This window comes from Dasypus novemcinctus, chromosome 11 (assembly GCF_030445035.2).
Source record: "Dasypus novemcinctus isolate mDasNov1 chromosome 11, mDasNov1.1.hap2, whole genome shotgun sequence".
Taxonomy (NCBI): domain Eukaryota; kingdom Metazoa; phylum Chordata; class Mammalia; order Cingulata; family Dasypodidae; genus Dasypus; species Dasypus novemcinctus.
In genome coordinates, this window is record NC_080683.1 from 125,140,201 (window position 1) to 125,161,046 (window position 20,846).

At 46.3% G+C, this 20,846-nt stretch overlaps 1 protein-coding gene across 2 annotated transcripts in view; it reads left to right on the top strand.

The window, feature by feature from the left end:
- GRM1 (glutamate metabotropic receptor 1) overlaps window positions 1-20,846 on the top strand; it is a 382,716-nt gene that overhangs the window by 67,801 nt on the left and 294,069 nt on the right. The gene's annotated exons all lie outside the window — the stretch shown is intronic.

The following is a 20,846-nucleotide window of genomic DNA, read 5'->3' on the forward strand; positions in this document are numbered from 1 at the left end:
CATACTGTATTCTTTCTTTTTTTACATTTTTAATATATTTTTTATTTATTTTTAAAGGATACATAGATCACACAAAATGTATTATTCTTTGTCAGTATACCTTGTTATCTGCTTATTCTTCAAATTAACTTCTGCATTAGTTGCCAAATTTCAGTAAAACAAAAATATTGGCAATTAAGCTATAGAGTTGTTAAAATATGATTTTAATTTCAATTTGTGTAAAACTAATTTTGTCCTACTGTCTTCATATTTATATACATCTGGCACATTTCTTATTCAGTTTATTCTTAAGAATTTTATATTTGCTACTTCAATTGTGAACTGGAACTTTTTTTCATATTTCTTATTTAAGTGTTAGAAAGGTTATTAATTTTGGTTGGATAACTGTGTATCTGGTCATCACTCTGTTTTCTTTACAATTCTAATTGGTTTTCTAGTTTTATTCTCTTGTGTTAATTGTTAGACAACCATACAGTCTTCAAAATGACTGTTACTTTCCATCCAATATTCAATGATTTATTTCTTTTCTTGTCTTATCGCATTGGTTATAACATTTCATTTTTGTCTTTTTGCATTGGTTATGGGCAATGGTATGGAATTACATTAATAATAGGTATCTTTGTCATATTTTAAATGTTTTCAGTATTTTTCTTATAATATGCCTATTATTGGTATCTAATTAATGTCATTTATCAATTTAAGGATTATTTTATCTACCTTTAATTCAGTATAATTTTAAAAACTCAACAGTAAATATTGAGTTTTATAAAAAAATTTTTTTCCATGTCAGGCTAATCATGTATTAAACAACACAATGGGTTATTTTCTACTCTTTCCTTCTCTCTTCTTAGGTAGATATTAGGTCTTCTGGGTCTGTTCACAGTCTCAATTTTTCTCTCAAAACTTTCATGTTTTTGTGTGTTTGCATTTTTGTCCTGGAGAATTTCTCAGCACAATCTTCCATTTCACTAACTCAGATTTAAACCTGTATCATTTTGATATTTAGTCTTTAATTTAACTTGTCATTTAAATACTTTTAGTTTTTATTTTAGATCTCTAATTGCTTGTTTTTAAAAAAATAATAGCCTCCTTAATTTTTGTGAATGTAATATCTTTTCAAACCTCTAGAAATTCTAGTTATATTTAAAGATTTCCTACATTAACTTTTTCTCAGATATTAGTTCCTTGGTTTATCCAACGCCTGTGTTCACATTCTTGTTTTTATAATTGAGGGTTGAGATTGCTAAAGTATTGATAGCTAGAGCAGAAAAAATTCCTTAGTGAGATAATTCAGATTCCAATTACAGAGAGAGAGTATGGGCTGTGACCAGGCAGACCTTCCTTCCAGGTTACCCAGAGAGGTTGTCAGCTGAACGCAGGGCTGCTCGTGCACAGGGGACCAGGAGTGATCTGGAGCAGCGTCCTGGGCTCTGACTCTTGCCTCTGGGACTTCTGTGGCTTTCCTGTGGCACCTGCTCTTCTTGGGGCTCTGGTGGTGCAGTCAGCGGTTCCGCATCTCTGCCGCTCACCCTTCCACGACCCTATTGTGCTCTAATCTCTCAAGACGTCCGTTCTTCTTAGGTGTGATGGGGACACCTGCTTCTTGGGCAGCCTTGTCCTCCCTGCAGACTCAGCTGCCTTGGGCTTTGCCATCCATCCACTCCCATCTGCCTTCGATCTTCTAGAAACGCTCCACTGCTGTGTCTGCTCCTGGACTTCTTCCCGGTTTTCGGGTGCTACCATGGATTCATTCTTATTTTTAAATCTCTTCTGTTATTTGAGGGGCATCATGTGAAGTAGAAAGGCTAATACATATGCTTAGATATCCATCACACACCAGAAAAACTCAGTTGTTAGTGTTAGCAATTGACATTTCTTCTGAGGAATCAGCATACTTCATTTTAGGAAAGTAATTTTTATTTTCATTTACTTTGCCTTATACCATATCAGAAATACTAAGTGCTAGGCATTGTGCCACATGCTTTACATATATTTTCTTTCTTTTCCTAACCATGCAATATTATTTTTCCCTTTTCACAAATTAAAAAACAAATGTTTGGAGTGATTTTAGTCAACCAAATGCTTCCCAAACTCATATTTTTTAAGAAGGGCAAATTGATTTGGATATAAAACACTGGAGACTTCACAGCAGAAATTAAATATTAAGTTTTATGATTTTGTAATTTGGTTCAAGTCAGTGATACATTTATTCTTTCTCTTTGTAGCTTTCAAAGAGGACACTAAAATGTTTGCAGTAAATTTGGAAGAGATTGTCTCAAAATCCCTAAACATTTCATTTCTCCATATCATTCTATTGACATTTTTTCTTATACCTGTGTAGATAATGAGTATTCAAATATATTAGTAAATATCTGTTTATCAGTATTTATATCTATATTTCTTTTGGGCAACAATTATCTCTATGATTTAAGTATCAGTTTAGTTCTGTGGCATAAGGATTGGCACATATATGTATAAATATATATAAGGTATAACCATTTCTGGAAAAGTTAAAGGCTAATATTCATGAATAGGGATGAAATAGAACAGTTTTGGCCACCATGTAACTTATCTTTTTTGTAAGTCATCTGTGGTCATTTATCATTTAGGGAATCCAATGCAATGAATTTCTTCAGCTGACATTAATGACCACACAGCTTTGGAAGAGAAAAATCATTTCCATTTGTTGAAAAGAGCATAATTTAAAAAGTCCAGTTCATAGTTTAAACAAGGAGAAAACTGTTAGTGATGTGTGCAAAATTATGTTAAGTATCTAATGCTAAAGAAATAATGTAAGTGACTTTAAAGCAGTGTTTAAAATGCTTTAACTCTGGGATAACTTGTTCTCACTTCAGATAGGCTGAGCTTTCAGGAGCGTTTGCACATCTTTTCTGATACTGACCATGGTAAATGTCACTTGCCACATTGTACAGCCTGGAATTAGACTATAAGAAGAGGAAGACAAAGAAAGTATCTTCACTCCCTCCCCAGAGAGTTAACTTTATTTTAAACCCATATTATTTTACATGGGGCACTTAAATATGCAAAGAGAACATTGTACCTTAATTCCCAGCTGTTATATGTGACTGGTTCATCTTTTTTCCTACTCTCTGACCATTTCTGGCCATTTTCAAAGCTCTTCTTCACTTCTCCTCCCCATCCTAGCCTGCCAGGCTGCCTTGAAAGTCCCACTCACAGGCTGGCATGGACAAGAGGAGTTTGTTGCGTCACGGTTTGAGACTAGAAGTTGCACATCAATCTCGGCCAGGCGATGCTTTCTCCCCAGAGCCCAGAGCGTTCTGGCGCTGCCGTCCCTGGGCCCCTCGGCGCGCCCCTCTCCTCTGGGCCCAGGGCCGGCCAGCTCTCTCCCCTTGGGGCTGCTCCACTCCTGTCGTGGGGGCCTCTCTCTACAAGGCCTCCAGCCACACCCATCAAGACCTCCCAGACTCAGCATGCCTCACCCAAATCCTCTTCACAAGCAGCGGTGAAAGCGCGTCTTCAAATGGTCCTTTTTACAAATGGACTCACCTCCCAGAACGTGGATTAAGCTTGAACAGGCCTTTCTTGGGACCTCATTCGTTCCACCACGCCGCCCTGCTCTCCCCTCCCCTCCCCTTTTCTCACTCCTCTCCTTTCCTCTCATTCTTTCTTTCTGGATGTCCTCATTTTATTCTTAGACTGGAGATATAAATTATAAATTGGGTATCTATGTTTATATTCTAAGTATATTTGAGGCTAAGGTAATAAGTTTGTCTTTATCACTTTAGCAGCTTCTTTAAGCAACTAGGTACCACTTTGTTTTTGTTTTTTCTCTCTTCTGCATTTTGAGTTGCTATTTATGTGAACACTTAACATACTTGCATATGTTTCCCATTTTTTCTAATTCACTTAGATGCCTAATTAGTGTTGAATTACTCCCTCATTTTATCACCTGGTTTTTAAAGGAAGCTGCCTTATCTGGACTTTTCAAAAAGTTACAGAAATCAAAACATTCCATGAAAGTGTATTTGTGCTTTAATTCAACTGACCAGAGCACTTGCCTTAGCTTCTTAAACTTCAGGTTGTTTTCTAGTCACATCTTTGGTTTTAACCTTTCTTTCTTTAATTCAGAAGAAGTGATATATTTCTACCCAATTTTCAGTTATAGCCAGAAGTGAGAGAAAATTTCAGCTTCAAAAAGTTGCTGCTTTACATTTTTGCGTAGACTTTTAGGGAAGCTTCTTATATTGAAAGGAACAAAAATCGACCCAGACTGTGGCATGAACAATCAATCTTAACGAAATTTGCATCAAATGCAAATATGATTATAATTGAACCAACAATTGAAAAAAAGCCACCCTTGTTTTGATAATGAATGTTTATCTTTTATTTCTAGTTATAAATATAACCCATATTCATTAAAAGGATTTCTAAAATAGAGGAAAATATAAAGGAAAGAAAATCAACTGTAATCTCAACCAAGAGATAGTTACAGTAACATTTTGATATGTTGCTTTCCTAAGTGTTTTGGGCATAAACGCGTGTATACACAAATAAACATGTAATCTTTTAACATGCTATATATATAAAGTTTCACTTTTTGAAATAATAATCAATTTTTAATATAAATTCAAGGTAGAAGCAGTACATCAAAATATTCTCTGAACAAATCAATTATCTCATCTGAAAGTGATCTAGTACTGAGAGTTTTCAAATCCTTGAGTGTTCTTCTAAATGTCTCATTAGTTTTATCATATCACTTCAATTTGTAATCATCAGGAGAGAGAAGAGTCCCCTATGTGTTTGGTTATTGAAATCCTCATTTTATTCCTTAATTTGAGAAGCTCCAATGGACTTTATTATTGAAGAGAGTTTTCAATTCACTCTGAAGAAACTGTTTTAAATTCACTGCTACCAAACTGTTTTAAGATTTCAAATTAATGCAGCAACCACTCCTATGGAAATAGAGATTAAGAGTCATGCTGTGAGACCTATTTCTTCTAAGCCACACTCAGGGGTAGGGGCAGATTCAGGGTTGTTGGTTCTGATTTGGAGATTGTACTTTAAGAAAAGAATACAAAAGCTGCATCACATTCTGCAAATTTAATAAAAATACAGAACCCTTCTCTAGGTTCTGGAAGGAGCCTTAGAGATGAGCGACCGCAAGGCCTGAAGCTTCCACAGTGTCCTGTGAAATGTGCCTTGGTGGGGGCTTGAGAAGCGCAGGTACAGCGCAGATGAGGTTGCTGAACGTGGATTTACAGTGACTTCTCTCCAGGGAAGGAAATGGTGGGAGCAGGGTGGGGCGGGCGAGGGAACGGGCAGGGAACCGCCTGCAGGCCACGGCCCAGGGGAGTGCTGCTGACCTGAAGCTGTAGCCGATGCCCAAAATGACAGTTTGCTACTACCACAGAGTCGGTCCAGATTCAGAAGCCAAAGGGGCAGCCTGAGAGGGTAGCCAAAGGGGCAGAGGGGCCAAAGCAGAAGCAGAAACCCCCGTCACAGCAGCCAGGGATGTCACCGGAAAGGCAGCACAGCTATGCGGATGCCACTGTCCAAGCCGGGCCTGGGATACGACCGGGGGTGGGGGTGGACGTGGGGGGCGTCACAGATGGACAAGGGGACAAACCAGGGGCAAGAGGCCCGGGTCCTTCTCAGGTCTCGAACTGTGGAAGGAGCACACGACTTGGAACCAGAGCCCCTGAGTCTGATTCCGTTGCTATCCATAAACAGCTGTGCAACCTCGGGCAAGGTTTTATTTTTTATTTTTTAATTTTATTTTTTTAAGGATTTATTTTATTTATTTCTCTCCCCTTCCCACCCCACCCCGGTTTGCCCCGCCCCACCCCAGTTGTCTGTTCTCTGTATTCATTTGCTGTGTGTTCTTCATTTTGTCCGCTTCTGTTCTTGTCAGCGGCACAGGCATCTCTGTTTCTTTTTGTTGCGTCATCTTGTTGTGTCAGCTCTCGGTGTGTGCGGCGCCATTCCTGGGCAGGCTGCACTTTCTTCTGCACTGGGTGGCTCTCCTTATGGGACGCACTCTTTGCGCATGGGGCTCCCCTACGCGGGGACACCCCTGCGTGGCATGGCACTCCTTGTGCACATCAGCACTGCGCATGGGCCAGCTCCACACAGGTCAAGGAGGCCCGGGGTTTGAACCGCGGACCTCCCATGTGGTAGGCAGACACCCTATCCATTGGGTTAAGTCCGCTTCCCTCGGGCAAAGTTTTAAATCTCTGAGCTTCAGTTTCCTCATGTAAAATAACGACATGGAGAAGCTTTCTGATTATCTATTGATATGTAAAAAATCATCCCTAAATTCAGTGGCTTAAAATAACAACGTGTTTGTGTTTTCGTGCCTGCAGTTTCGGCAGGGCTCGGTGCAGCTAGCTCATCACTGCTCCCCTTACAGCGGGGGCAACGCCAAGGCTGGGGCTGCGGCTCCATCCACTCGCCTGTAGGTGGCGCTTCGCTCCCTCCCCGTAGTGGCTGATGCTGGGGCTGGAGCAGCTCCAAGTGGCCTCTCCACGTGGCTGCTTGAGCTTCCTCCTGACATGGTGGCAGGTGTCCAAAGAAATATAACATAGAGAATTTTTTCACCTTCTATTTTCCAGCAAATGTAAAGTTTCTGTCTAAGTGAAAGGGGCTAGAGGCAGCTGGGGGTGGTTACTGTCATCCCCGGGAATGGCTGTGCGGAGGACCAGGTGGCCAGTGCGCCCTGCGCCGAGCTTCGAGCCACGTTCTCAGTCCAGCCGGCTGCCCGGGTTTGCTCGCGGCCACTGCACCTTTCTGAGGGTGGCTGCGTGTGGGTGCAGGTCCCCATGCCTGGTGTGTGCACAGCCGCAGAGCTTCCCGCCCCAGCAAGGGCCCGCGTGGCGCCTGTGCGCTCGGGGAACAGGAGATCCCAGCTCTGGCTCATGGTCTGGCGAGAACCCAGCGCCTTGGAGCTTCCTCATCTTCCAGAACAAAAACATCCCTCCGAGACGGCCGCCCGTTTTGTGAGCTGGAGGTTCCTGGTGGCCGGCCCGCGAGGCTCCCGTGTGTGGTCCAGCAAGGCGAGGGCAGGCAGAGGGGGCAGGCTCCGGCGTCCACCCTGAAGGGTCAGCGCGGCTGGAGGGCACAGAGACCGCGAGGCCACTCAGATCGCACTGCACAGCTCAAGATTTGAGAACCGGCTTAAGAGAGTTGCATTTTATTCCCATTGTTGCTTCCTGAGGCTCTAGGCTTTACTTTTTCTTTCTTTTAAAGAAAAAGATAGCTTCGTGTCAATCCAGGTGCCTGTGAGTTACAACACGTATGTATTTACCTGAAGTAAATAATAAAGTTTCCTAAGAGCAGCAGGTGGGGGGCATCAGAGGGCCAAGAGAAAGTAGAGCTGAAGAGTGGAGAACTGTTCATCCAGACCTCAACTAGCTCAGTTTCACCTTTTCTAAGTTTTGATGTTACTTAAAGTTCCACGGTAAGGAAGCCCTGACGCTAGATGCTAAGGCTGAGAGAACTGGAGATCTGCCAGGCGCACAGCCTCCTGTCTGACGCAGCCTCCGCTCAGGGTCCCACTGCTGGGCAGTGCGCCCCTCACCCCCAAGTCCCCCAAGTGGGAGCATGAGCAGCCGACCAGCACGCCCAGCCTCAGCTTACCCCACGTGGAACGGCACATTGTGGATTCTGAGGACGAAAGGGATGATGGATGCAAGGGTCTTCGTTTGTGTCAAGCACATGATCAGAGCCCAGGAGATATTAGCTAAGTAAGTGCCAACTCTCAGCTAGTGCTTTCTGTGCGCCGATACTGACACACGCTCACCTGACTCTCACCATAGCTGCCGGAGGTGCCGCTGCCATCACCCATTTTACAGAGGGGGTAACAACGCCCAGAGCCAGGCGGCGCTGCCCCCCTGTCAACAGACGGAGCCACGCTGCGCTGGAAAATGCCCCTGCACGTTTTCACAGCCTCAGTCCAGGAGCAGAGCGGGTTGTCAGCTGTGCCTTCCTGTCGTGAGGTGGGGAACCGGCTCCGCTCCCAGCCAGGAGGGGCCCCAGCGGCCATGCAGTGCAGCCCCCTCCTCCCTTTCCAGACTAGGCACCTAGGCAAGCGGCGTGGGTCCATCTATACCCGGTGCCTTTCGAGTCGCTAACTGTCCTGCAGCTGTGAGGGCCCCTGGATTAAAGACAAGTTTCCCTCCACAGCCAAATTTCCTTTTATTATTATTTATTTTATTTTTAAATTATCTTTTTAAAAAGTTAATAGATCACACAAAACATTCCATTAAAAAACATAAGAGGTTCCCATGTACCGCACTCCCCACCCCCCACCCCATCAATTTTTTAATCGCATTTTTTTGAAGATACATAGATCACAAAAAATGTTACATTCAGAAAATATAAGAGGTTCCCATATACATCCCAACTCCCCTCACCCCACTCCTCCCACATCAATGTCTTTCATCACCGTGGCACAGTCACTGCATTTGGTGAATACATTTTGGAGCACTGCTGTACCCAATTTTCTTTTGTCACAAGATAACGTCTATTTTGACTTGATTAAAAGCTATGTTTTCCTGATGAGGTAAAGGTGTAAAATAAGGAGCGGGGTGGGAGGTGGAGAGCTTAGTAACAGGGTGGGGTCAGTCCCGCTAAGCGAAAGGGGCTGGAGGCAGCTGCTTGGAGGCGCAGGGAACAGCCAGGAGCTGGCGCCGGCAGCCCAGGGGCGCTGCGCCCGTCTTCCTCGTACTTCTGCTCACCTGGCACCCACGAGAGGCACCTCTCCGACGGCAGCTGCTCCTGCAGAGCAGGTCCCTGCTCGGGCCTTTCAGGGACTGATGACCTAAGAGCGAGTATAGACAAAAATCAACCTGCCGGGGCGCACTCCCTGCGCGTGGGGCTCCCCTACGCGGGGGACACCCCTGCGTGGCACGGCACTCCTTGCGCGCATCAGCGCTGCCCACGGGCCAGCTGCACACGGGTCAAGGAGGCCCGGGGTTTGAACCACGCCCAGTGTGAAAGAGGGCAGCCCACCCAGGAGTGGGGCCGCACACAGGGAGAGACGACTCAACAGGGTGACGCGACCAAAAGAGACATAGATTCCCGGTGCCGCTGATAAGGATAGAAGCGGTCACAGAAGAACACACAGCGAATGGACACAGAGAGCAGACAACTGGGGGGCGGGAGGGGGGAGGGGATGAGGGAAGAGAAAGAAAGTTAAAAATCTTAAAAAAAAAACCTGCTGGCAAGATACATTTTAAATGATTACATGACAAATGCTTTCTCCTCCCCGGCAGTAAAATGCTTGTAAGAAAAATCAGATTGGGGAGGGAAAAGCTGTTAAATGGTTTTGCTAAGCAGATGCTGACGGCGGGTCCGAGGCTACGAAGCTGAGCTGACGTGTCCTGTTCTGGACCTGCCCCGGCCGCGCCGTGAGGAGCCGCGGAGCCCTCCCGGGCGCCCCGCCTGCTGGCCCTGAGCAAGGGGACGGCGGTCAGGGGGAGGTGGCCAGCGCGGGCCTCGGTGGCGCCGCTCGCAGGGCCAGGCCTTCGCACAAACCAGGCCTCGGCTCCGGATGCGCAGTCGCCGCCCCCTTTCTCCAGCGAGGGGTCCCCCAGGGGCCTGCGCCCGGGGTCGGGCTCCTCTCCTCCCTGCCAGCCCGAGCCTCACCGCCAGGCTCCGGACAGAAGGGGGTGGGACACAGCCTGGACGTGTCCCTGCCGAGTCTGACCCGCCTGGCAACGCCCGTCAGTCCCGTGGCCGGGGCCTCGTGAGCCTTCGCTGCGAGGGGGTCTGGGGAGGGGTGTTTGGGCTCCCACGGTCACCCCAAACAAGGTGGGGTACATTTTAGCAAGGAAAAATGGGGGAACGGGTAATGCATAGGAAACAAGTCTGCAGCTAGTACCTGCCAGAGGCAAGCAACAAAGAGCCGTCAGCTCCAGGGTTAGTCGGTCCTGAGTTCAAATCCCAGCTCTGCTGGTTTTGGGCAAGTTACTTCCTAAGCCTCAGTTTCCTTAGTAAATGGTGAAAATTATGATAAAATGAGGCAATGAATAAAATTGTAGTGATGAAGATTAAAGAAGATAATGAAGGCATAACAAGAGCTCCACAAATGCTGGCTGTGTTTACGCGATCCCAGGATTTAGGATCTGCGGGTTAGCCTTGTTCTTCCTCCTTGGGCCAAGCCATACTTTGACTTCTTTTAACTTCAACAGGGTGGGAACTTCAGGCCCTCTAGACACAGAAACCGGCCGGAAGGTTCATTCCCCTCTCTTCCCTATTAAAAACAACGCCCAAGCGCTCTTTAGATGCTCCTCACCCTGGCCCTGTCCTCTGCCCGTGGGAGAGCACCCACCGGCTGCTGCCCCGGCCACCTGCTGCCCCGGCCACCTGCCGTCCGCCCTGGCAACAGGGAGGGAGGGCGCGGCTCCCCTGGCCCTGCAGGGGTTTCCAGCACACAGAGCCCCCCACAGTCCTGATGCCTTTTCGTAGGGCAGAGGCTCAGGGCGTGAAGAAACCGCCCAGGCTCAGGTGCATCGAGCTTGTGTGTGGGCAAACTGCTTCTTTAATAAACTAGGGGGATCTGTGCCAGATTTTGGGATTTCAAACAGGCAATCTGTACATATCACACCTGCTCTGCCAGTACAAGGGGGCAAGTAGCACCAAAGCCATGTGGCCTTTGGCCAGCTTGGATTAAGAGCAATTGCTATAAATTAGTATTTCTTAGTTCCCTGAGAGAGAAAAATTGTTATAAGTTATTATGAGGCCTTCATCCCCTTCTGAGACACTCCCCCAAATATCCCACGAGAGCTATGCTTGGCACAGTATCCAGTTTTCATCCCTATGTATTTTTATTTTAAACTTATCTTTATTAACAAAGTGATTCAAAATGTCATGCAAATATGAAAAAATCATTCTGTATTATTCTATCGACCCAAAGAAAACCACTGTTAACATTTTCATGCTAAATCATCTCAAGGTTGTATACGCATACATGCACCTGTACACATAAACATTTTTAAAAATGTGACTTTATATTTGCATAATGTTTTTAATCCCTTTTTTCAGTTAACAATACGGCATAAATTTTTTCTGTGAGGCTGAATGCACTTTTGTGCATGTATTCCTTTCTATAAATACCTAACAATCATCTAACCCATAGCCTATTGTTGGTTACAAGTTGTGTTAAGTTTCCATTTCCATCATGTTTTCCAATTACGTGCCATGATGAACATCCTTGTAATTGAACCGTAGTGGAAATGCCATTATTTTCCAAAAGCTAAATTTCTAAGTGAAATTTAAGGCACAGAGATTACAGAGAGAAGGGACAGGTTTCCACTATCATTAGTGGTACACGCGTGAGCATTCCATGAACTTTTGCCAACACTGAGCGTTATCATAAAAAGTATAGTGTGTTGTGTATGCGTGTGTACACTCTGTAATAGATACACATGCATGGACACGCAGATACTGTGTGTCTGGGTGTGTCTGGGTGCTTTTTCTGTTTCTTCCTGAACTTGTTTTGTCAGACACCCCCGTCCAGTTTTGCTTGTGATTTCGATTCCACATAGTTAGAGATAGTGGACGGTGGAATAGGGCTGCTTCTGTGACTCTTGTTTCCTGCACAGGAACAAATGGAAAATGCAGTTTTTCTGCGGGAAAGAGGGTCTCCTCTAGTGTATTCTACCGTTAGCTTTTCGTCCTCTGTCTCTTTCTCCATTTCCTGAAGGCCTCCAATTAGAGCAGCAGCCGCCTGGCTCATTGCACGACGCCCCAGAGCACACGGAGAGGTGCTGACGGCTGCGGCATAGGGCAGACCCAGTGGCCGGGCACGGCGGCTGGACGCGGAAGACTGCTCGGTGTGTGCGTGGGCACAAAAACGCCCAGGGACCTGCTGGAGCAGGGTGACTTCGAGCGCAGAGGGGGGCGGCAAAGAAGCATCGCGAGCCGGGGCTTATAACCAGGAACCGGGACCCTCGGTCTTAGACTGTGTAACTAGGGGGCGTGGCAAGAGATCCTGGGCACCGGTCTCTGCATTTCCCTAATGCCCAGGACCCTGCATTCATGACTGCATTTAATTTAATTATCACATGTCCTTTTTATGACCTCATATACACGAGAGGCCACCAAAGCTTAGAGAAGAAAACACTTTAAGTTATGCAGGCATCCAGTGGCCGATTCAGGACGGAGGTCGTTTGATTTCCCTTCCCGGTGCATGTCATGGCCACATAGCCTTACAGCGCAGCTGAGAACAGAGTTCTCTTGGCCTCCCTCCTGTTACACTGGTATGGCAGCCACTTTGTGACGTCTCCTTCCTCCACGTGGACGCGATGAGCACACCTGCCCAGGTTGGGGTCCTGCAGGTGGGGTGGGGGCCCTGCTGTAGAAACGATCCTGTCATGCTCCATGGCCCTCCTGTGTAGTGACATTGCTATTCCTACCCTGACCTTGCACATAAATTCCCTCCGAGCTCCCACCTGGGAACAGAGGCAAGTGATGACTCACTCACCCCCGCCTGACCAGCCCCGTAATGCTGACGGGGTGGAGGCACAGCAGGTGCGGGCCAGGCAGGGAAGGCTTAGCGTCTCCTGGGTGTAAGGGGGTGAACCAAACAAAAGGCTGCCAGGGAAGGGTAAAGGGAAAGAGGCTGCTTTTCTGAGAGAAGAGGAAGCTGAATGGCGACTTCCAGAGGGACATCCACAAAAAGAACGCCATCCAGCTGATCTGTCTCCACTCCACTGAGAAGGAAGAGAAAGTGAATTCCGATTTCATCTTAAGGCATTTGGGTTAAAGAGAAGGGTTATCTGATAGTGGTGGTTGTGGAATGTTGCAGCAGGTTTCCAGAAACTGCCGTGAAATCAAATTCCCTTTAGAAGTGGGACATGATCTTATTTTCCAAGGTGGTCCAGGAGGCAGAAGAGCCCGTTGTCAGGAGCTTGAACAGGTACTGGTCAGTGACCCCAGAGACCAGAACCAAACAGGCTCTTCATCCTGGAACCTGGGACCGTAGAGGATTCCCAGGATGGATGGAAGCTCAGACGAGGCTGGGATACAGAGTTTCCAGAGGCGTAAGCCTCATGGATTTTCCAAAGTGAGGGCATTATTTCTTTAAGGAAAGTGAATAAATATCCACGTTTTTCCCTGTATGAATGTTATTTTCATGTGGTTGACTTACAAATATGTAGGGGTAAGAGATGGTGAAGAGGGAAACGGACTTGGCCCAGTGGTTAGGGTGTCCGTCTACCACATGGGAGGTCCGCGGTTCAAACCCGTGTGGAGCTGGCCCATGCGCAGCGCTGATGTGTGCAAGGAGTGCCGCGCCACGCAGGGGTGACCCTGCGTAGGGAAGCCTCAGGCGCAAGGAGTGCACCCGTAAGGAGAGCTACCCAGTGCGAAAGAAAGTGCAGCCTGCCCAGGAATGGCGCCGCCCACACTTCCCGTGCCGCTGACGACAACAGAAGTGAACAAAGAAACAAGACGCAGCAAAAAGACACAGAGAACAGACAACTGGGGGATGGGGGGGAATTAAATAAGTAAATAAATCTTTAAAAAAAAAAGAAAAAGAAAAAAAGAGGTGGTGAAGAGAGTTGTTTGATCAAGAAAACATATGAAAGTGTGATAAGATTTTCACTTGGTGCCACATGATGGGCTGAAATGTTATTTTATGCACAATGGTACTTAGATTGATTCTTAAATAGATCTTCAGTATTTTAGGAGTGCAGGAAAAAAATCCATATAGACCTAATTTTCAGTGCCTACTTTTCCATGATGACAATTCATACAGGGGGGTTATGAAATCTAAGACAATCTCACTTCATGGCTTGCTCAATGAAACTTAGCTACCAACTCTCAACAAATCAGTCTTTTATGAATGAATTTCCTGTGGATCTGGTTGGAAAATAGACATACATAACTTCTTCCAAATCCCATGTAATTTAGAAAACTCAGAGTAGTAGCCTTCCTTTTCTTTTTTTTTTTTTTTTTTTAAAGATTTATTTATTTATTTAATTCCCCCCCTCCCCTGGTTGTCTGTTCTTGGTGTCTATTTGCTGCGTCTTGTTTCTTTGTCCGCTTCTGTTGTCGTCAGCGGCACGGGAAGTGTGGGCGGCGCCATTCCTGGGCAGGCTGCTCTTTCTTTTCACGCTGGGCGGCTTTCCTCACGGGCGCACTCCTTGCGCGTGGGCTCCCCCATGCGGGGGACACCCTTGCGTGGCACGGCACTCCTTGCGCGCATCAGCACTGCGCATGGCCAGCTCCACACGGGTCAAGGAGGCCCGGGGTATGAACCGCGGACCTCCCATATGGTAGACGGACGCCCTAACCACTGGGCCAAAGTCCGTTTCCCCCTTTTTCTTCTCTTCTAAGATAGTTCCATTTTTCCCCTTATTTTCAGTACCTTTTTAAAGTTTGCTTGTGAAGACAATTGCATTCCCTTCTATTATTTTTCAATACTTTTATCATTTTTCAAACAATAGGGATTTCTTTGTGAACTCTACATTATGCTTCATAAATAATGCATTAAGTTCTGTTTAGAAGCCTATTTATTCTCTGTAGTTTTTGTCACATATCTAAGATAGAAATTAAGAGTTTTCAATATATTACTTTTTATAGTCTTCATGACAGGTCACCCTTCTTGCTTTTCTCACTCCCTAGGATTTAGACAACTCTGTAATAGCAGCAGAGTCTACTATAACATCTGTTGCAATGCAGCAATATACAGCCGTTTCCGTGTTGCAACCTTGTAGTGGTAAACCAGATGGCTCGCTGGAGATCCTGATCGTAGAGTGTTGCTCTGTAAACTGCAAACCTTCTGCTCCAGTGGGGTCTTCTATGTGTCACCTCGAAGGATGCCATTTGGGGATTCACATTCACTCTCATCCACCCTCAGCCCCTACCACTTGCTTATTTTCTCCACTCCTGCTTTTCTTTGACCATGCCTGGTCTCTTATTCTTAAAGCCAGTAATAAATATCACAGTTCTTCTCATTTCCCATCTATCATGGACAGCTTAGTGTTGTGGTATTTTGTGTGCTGTGTCATGCCTTCCAGCTGGAAGTGCCAAGTATGATTAGTGCCATAGTTAAGTGTCTTTGTGTGGGAGGCAATACAAAATGGTGGCTGTGAGCAAGAACACTTGTGTTAGATGATAAATCTAGAGTCACTGCTGTGTGACCTGGGGCAAGTTACATAAGCTCTGTGGGCTTCCATTTCCTCATCTATAAAACAGAGGTCATCGCTTCTCTGTGGAGTTGTAGTGATGAGTAAATGAAATGCGTGGGTGTGTGGCACAGCGCCAGATGCATAGGAAATACGCATCAAACTGAAGGCAGAGACCATGTCTGATATTCCATGGCAGAGTGTGGGATTTTCGTAAACTGAGAACTCAATAAAGTATTTGCTAACTGAGTGGAAAATATACAGCTCTCTACCAGGCACAGGGCCCTTTCATTTTAAACTGTTTTATTGTAAGTTGGTTCTTTATATGTATTTGCAGTTCCTTTCAGGACTGTAGAGAAAAGCATGTAAATAAATTATTTGATAACCAGGGGGAGACCTGAGTAGTGGGACGCTGGGGTTGGGGGAGGGACAGAGGAGTGTTCAAGCTGCATGCTTTACCTTCATTACACGTAACCTGGCAGACAGCCAATGAAGGCTATTTCCTTCACATTTTGTGTGCTCCTTTGCACCTTGTATCATTGTGAATGTAATGGGTATGATAGGGTTGTCATAAGAGTCAAATAAGACGTCTATGAATATGATTTTTAATGTACAAAGATTTATGAAAGTACTAGTTATTATTGTTATTCTCCCTATATTAAGGCTAGTCTCATGGAAATATATATGTTAGCTTAGAGATTTTTTTTTTTAAACATTGGCTACTTTTTAAAGATTTATTTATGTATTTATGTATTTATTTATTTATCCTCCTCCCCCCTTGTGGCTTGTTCCTTTTCTTTTGCTCTCTCTTCTCTGTTCATTCACTGCATGTTTTTTCTATATCTGTTTGTCTCCCTTTTGTTGCAAGATCTTGCTGTGCCAGCTCTCTGGGGCACATGGGTTGTCACCTCTCTGCAGCACATGGGCCAGGTTTTGCCTTCACAAGGAGGCCCTGGGATATGAACCCAGAGCCTCCCATATGGTAGACGGGAGCCCAACTGATTGAGCCACAGCCGCTTCCCTAGCTTGGAGATTTTTAAGCTTCATGAGAGGAATGGACAGTTTAAGTATGGCCCAATGCATGATACTCAACACTCTATCAATTTGTATAATGAAGAATTGCTCTTCAAACAAGGAAATATAAATGGAGAAATTGGGATATATTATTCCACCAAAGGGGTACTATTGCAAAATACCAGAATTCTGTTGGCTTTTATAAAGGGTATTTATTTTGGGGTAAAGGCTTACAGTTACCAGGCCATAAAGTGTAAGTTATTTCCCTCACCAAAGTGTATTGCCACATGTTGGAGTAAGATGGCTGCCGACGTCTGCGAGGGTTCAGCCTTCCTCTTCCCCTTCAAGCTCCGTGGTCCCAGCTTCTTCCAATATCACCTGCAGGCTGGGATAAGTCTCGTCTCTCTCCTGGGGCTCGTTTCTCTCCAGGCTCAGCTGCTCTGCTCTCTCCACAAGGTCAGCTGTAGACTGTGTTGCTCGCCTCTCTCCCCAGGGCCTCTGCCGTGTCTGTGAAGCCGTCTCTATTCCTCTGTGTTCTTCTCCTGCCTATTTACTTCCCGGGGCTCCAGCATCAAAAACTCAAACTCTCCTCAGCCTTGTACTGATGTAGCCCAATCACAGCCCTTATTTTAATTTAATCAAGCAAAAGTGAAACCTCTGAACTTAATACATTAACGGGGAAGATATGCAGAGAAACAGAACAGATCATAAACATAATCCAAGACCAATACCTATTTTTGAAATTCATAAACAATGTCAAACTGCTACATGGGACAAACATTTCATATAACAATTGACCTACCCAGGCATTAGTTTATACTATGAAAACATATGTATTTAATTGCTAATTGCTATTAAGAGAAATAAGCAATCTCCTGGGAGTCCGATCCCACTGGTCCTATTCCATTTCAAATGCCCACAAGCTTCCTGAGTCTAGGAGCCGTACCACCTCTTGGGCCTCAATTTCTTAACGACATCACAAACATTGAATAGTCTTCTCATTTAGTTTGCTTGTGCTATTTTCAGGAGGTACTGGGGATTGAATCTGGGACCTTGTACCTGTGAAGCAGGTGCTCAACAACTGAGCTACACCTGCTCCCCATAGTCTGCATGTGTTTTGACAAAGGAGTGAAATAGTTACAGTACCTTGTGAAATGGGCACCCTAGCAGTAAAGTGTTCCCTGTGCAGCACCATCTTCCGACAGAGAGGATGTGGTCTGGTTCACCTGGCAGGTGCCTGAACCTGCAGTGAAGGTGAGCAAGCGGCACCTGACGTCCTTCCTTATGTCGGTCTGCAGTCAGATGAGGTGTTCCCATGCATGCTGCAGTGTTTGCCCTTGTCTGCTTCATCATGTGCGTCCACGGGGGATTTTGTGATGCATTAATGACTCCACAGGGGCTTCATTGGACTGGATTAGGTCATACAGTGGTTGATTAAAGAGGCAAATGCTTTGCTTTTGGTAATCTAACCTAAGAAAAGTGAAATAGGAAAGCTTTCTTCTAAAAAATGCCTGTCATTTTTATTAAATTAAATTACAAAGCCAATGGAACTTTGGTTGACATTAGAATCTAAGTCCCAGTCCTTTCTGTATAATAGAATTATTTAAAAATTATTTTTATTTTGACTTTGCTCTTTTTACCTCTTATTTACCTTGAAAAGTCTTGATAACTACCACATTGCCCGTGAAAATGTTTGAACCCTTTCACCAACAGTGATTGTTTTTGTGCTCTGCCAAACCCTAACTATTCTCAATCTTTGAAATTTTGGCAATTTGACAGGTAAAAATATATGTCTTGTTTTAATAGCACTCTCTTGATCATTAATGAAAATCTGATTTTTATATGCTTATTATCCATTTTTACTTATTTTGTGTTAATTGCTTGATTACAACGTTTACCTATTTATCTCTTGGGCAGTTTCAACACACGTACTTTTACTGCACATTTAAGTGTCTACAACTATTCTACGTGCTAAGCATGCGTCATTGGACAAGTCATAAGAAGGTATCCTCACGCAGCTTACATTCTAGGGGAAGAGAAAAATAAATGGGGAAAACGTCAGGTGTAAGAACTAAGATAGATGATGCCAGGGCTGGGTAGGATTTGCTGGAGGCTAAATGATGGGGAAAGGATTTGCAGAGGAGGTGGCATCTATGTTGGGACACGACTGACAAGAACATCTGGCAGAAGAAGCTCTTCCCAGAGAGTGCAGAGGCGTGGATGAGCTTGGGGCATCCCAGGAAGAGAGCAAGCCTTGAGGTTGGAACTGGTGAAGCAGCGGAAGTGGAAGAGATGGATGGAGACGGGCGGGTTCAGAGCAGGGGCAGCCTGCGAGTCCAGGGGAAGGAGCTTGTTTCCATCCCAAGAGCGTCAGAAGTGCCTGTCGCCTTATGCCAAGGAGTGAGTTTGATTTCCACCTTCCCAGGTCACTCTGGTTGGAGGGTGTGTAGGAGTCCACGTGCAGATGTGGCAGATGGAAACCTCTCAGGGCTCGTGAAGCCTCCAGGTGGGGAGGAAGGAATTTGGGGTGGAGGTTGCTGTGGCTAGGCCCCCCAACCTGATTGGTGCCCCATCTTCCTGCTACTAGGAGGGCCAGCACTTAACAGCCCCAGTTCCCCTCCCAACCCATGAACCTTAGCCAAAGACTGCCCGGCAAGGGCCCTTGCCTGAAGGTGGACCCAGCTGATACAGTTTGTGCTCTGGCACTTCCCTGTAGGGTCAGACAGATGGGCATCTCTAGCCGAGAGTGTTCTTGCTCAGTTTTCCTCTTCCACCTTCCTGCTTCTCCTGGACCCCCACCCCCTCCATAAGTTACTTGAACAAGAATCCCACTCTCAGGCTCTACCTCTTGGGAACCTTGAGTAAAACTCTTGGCTTAGAGAATCAGAGGCTAAGGCAGAGGAGAGCGGATGGATTAGGAATGTTTTGGAGACAGGGTCTCTAGGACCAGAGCTGGAATGTGAGAGAAAGAGAAATCAAGACCAAATTCTAACTTCTGCTCTTGAGTTACTGCATGGGTTGTGGATCTTCCATACTCACTAAGAGATGTCTAGAAATAGTAGGTTTGCAAGATTCCAAGTCAGAAATGTTAAGTTTGAGAAGTCCATCAACAGATAATCAGGTGGGCAATTGAACATGTGAGCATTTTGCTCATGGCCAGTCAAGTCTGAGGAGGAATCTTCGACAATCAACAATGTATCGGTGGTTCTTGAAGGCCCCGGGCTGGGTGAGGTCCCTAGGGAGTATACATGATGGAGAGAATGTTTCCCAGCGAGTCCTAGGCATGTCAACACTTAGAGTTTGAATAGAGAAGGAAAAACTGGCAAACAGGTGAGGAGCAGTCAGCGAGCAGGGGGGAAGCAGGAGAGGGTTGTGTTCTCACGAGAGAATCCGTGTTCCAGGGAGGGTGTGGTCAACTGGCGAATGCATCCGAGCGTCTGGTAAAGATGAGGACACAGAACTGGTCACTGGGCACGTCGATAGGGAGATGACTGGTGACCTTGACAAGAGAAGATTCCCAGGTGATGGGAATGAGTAGTTAAGGAGAGAATGGGAGAGAACAAGAGGACACACCAAATTAGGTAATTATTGTTGCTTTGTGACTGAAGAAGCAGCTCCAGGGGACAAAGAGTCTCAGGATTGCTTTCATTTTGAGACAGAAATGATTTACGTAACAGAGGGGGAAACAATTGCAGCAGAAAGTCCTTGAACAAGGAGAAGTGATGGGATCCAGTGCGGTGAGTCGGTTAGCTCTGTCCTGAAGCTGACGCTTCCCACGCACACACGAGTGAGGCCAAGGAGATGTACCAGCGGCTTAGCTGATGGTGGGGCTGGAACTTCTCTGATGGCTTCTGTGTCCTCATTGAAATGTGAAGATTGGGGGTTGGGTGGGTCAGAAATTTGGAGCTTTGAGGAGAGGAAGGTATGGGTGGAATAATCACGTTAGGGCCCAGGAAAATGCCTTTACAGTGGAGATGCGGTACAGTTTCCTTGGCTATCGAGGGCCCCTTTTGGCAAGCGTACTCGTCGCTTTAATTAAAACCCAGCAAGACGTTGCGAGCTCTCGAAGCCTGTTTAGCTGCTGGGTATAGACCTGGAATGGGTGGGCGGGGCTTAGAGAGCGATAAGGCTTTACGCATCAGGGAATGAGGAGGACCCAAGGCTGGGTAAGGAGGGAAACGAGAGGAAGGGGAAAGAACAGTGAGGATGGTGGATTTGGGGGTTTTACGAGGTTGAAGAAATGTTGGGACAGGGAAGTAGCATAAATGAGCAAGTATGAGGGGGCAAGAAATCCACATTCAGAGGTGCCCGCGGCCTCTGTGGCCACAAGGACAAAAGTGTGACTGGAAGTATCTGGGTTAGAGGAGGTGGCCTGAGGGGCAGTGTGGGCCTGGCCGGACCATCCCCTCGGATGCCGGCCCCAGAGGGGTGGGCGTGAGGGGACGGTGCGGGGCTGACGTCCCCGGGGAGCCGGTCTTCGCCTTCTCCCACCTCCTTCGGGAGCTTTTAGCGTGCACTGTAGTACGGAAGGCACTCGCAGAGCGGTCAGGCGGAAGGCGCAGGCCTCCAGCTGCGGGCCCGGCTGGGCGCACTCGCTCTCGGAGGAAAGGCTGGGGGCTCCCAGCCCCCGGGACGCCCCCCGCCAAGCTGCCCGGCTGCAGCGAGCCCTCGAGTGGACTGGCCCGGCCGCCCGATGCGCTGGCCTCTCCCCGTCGTGGA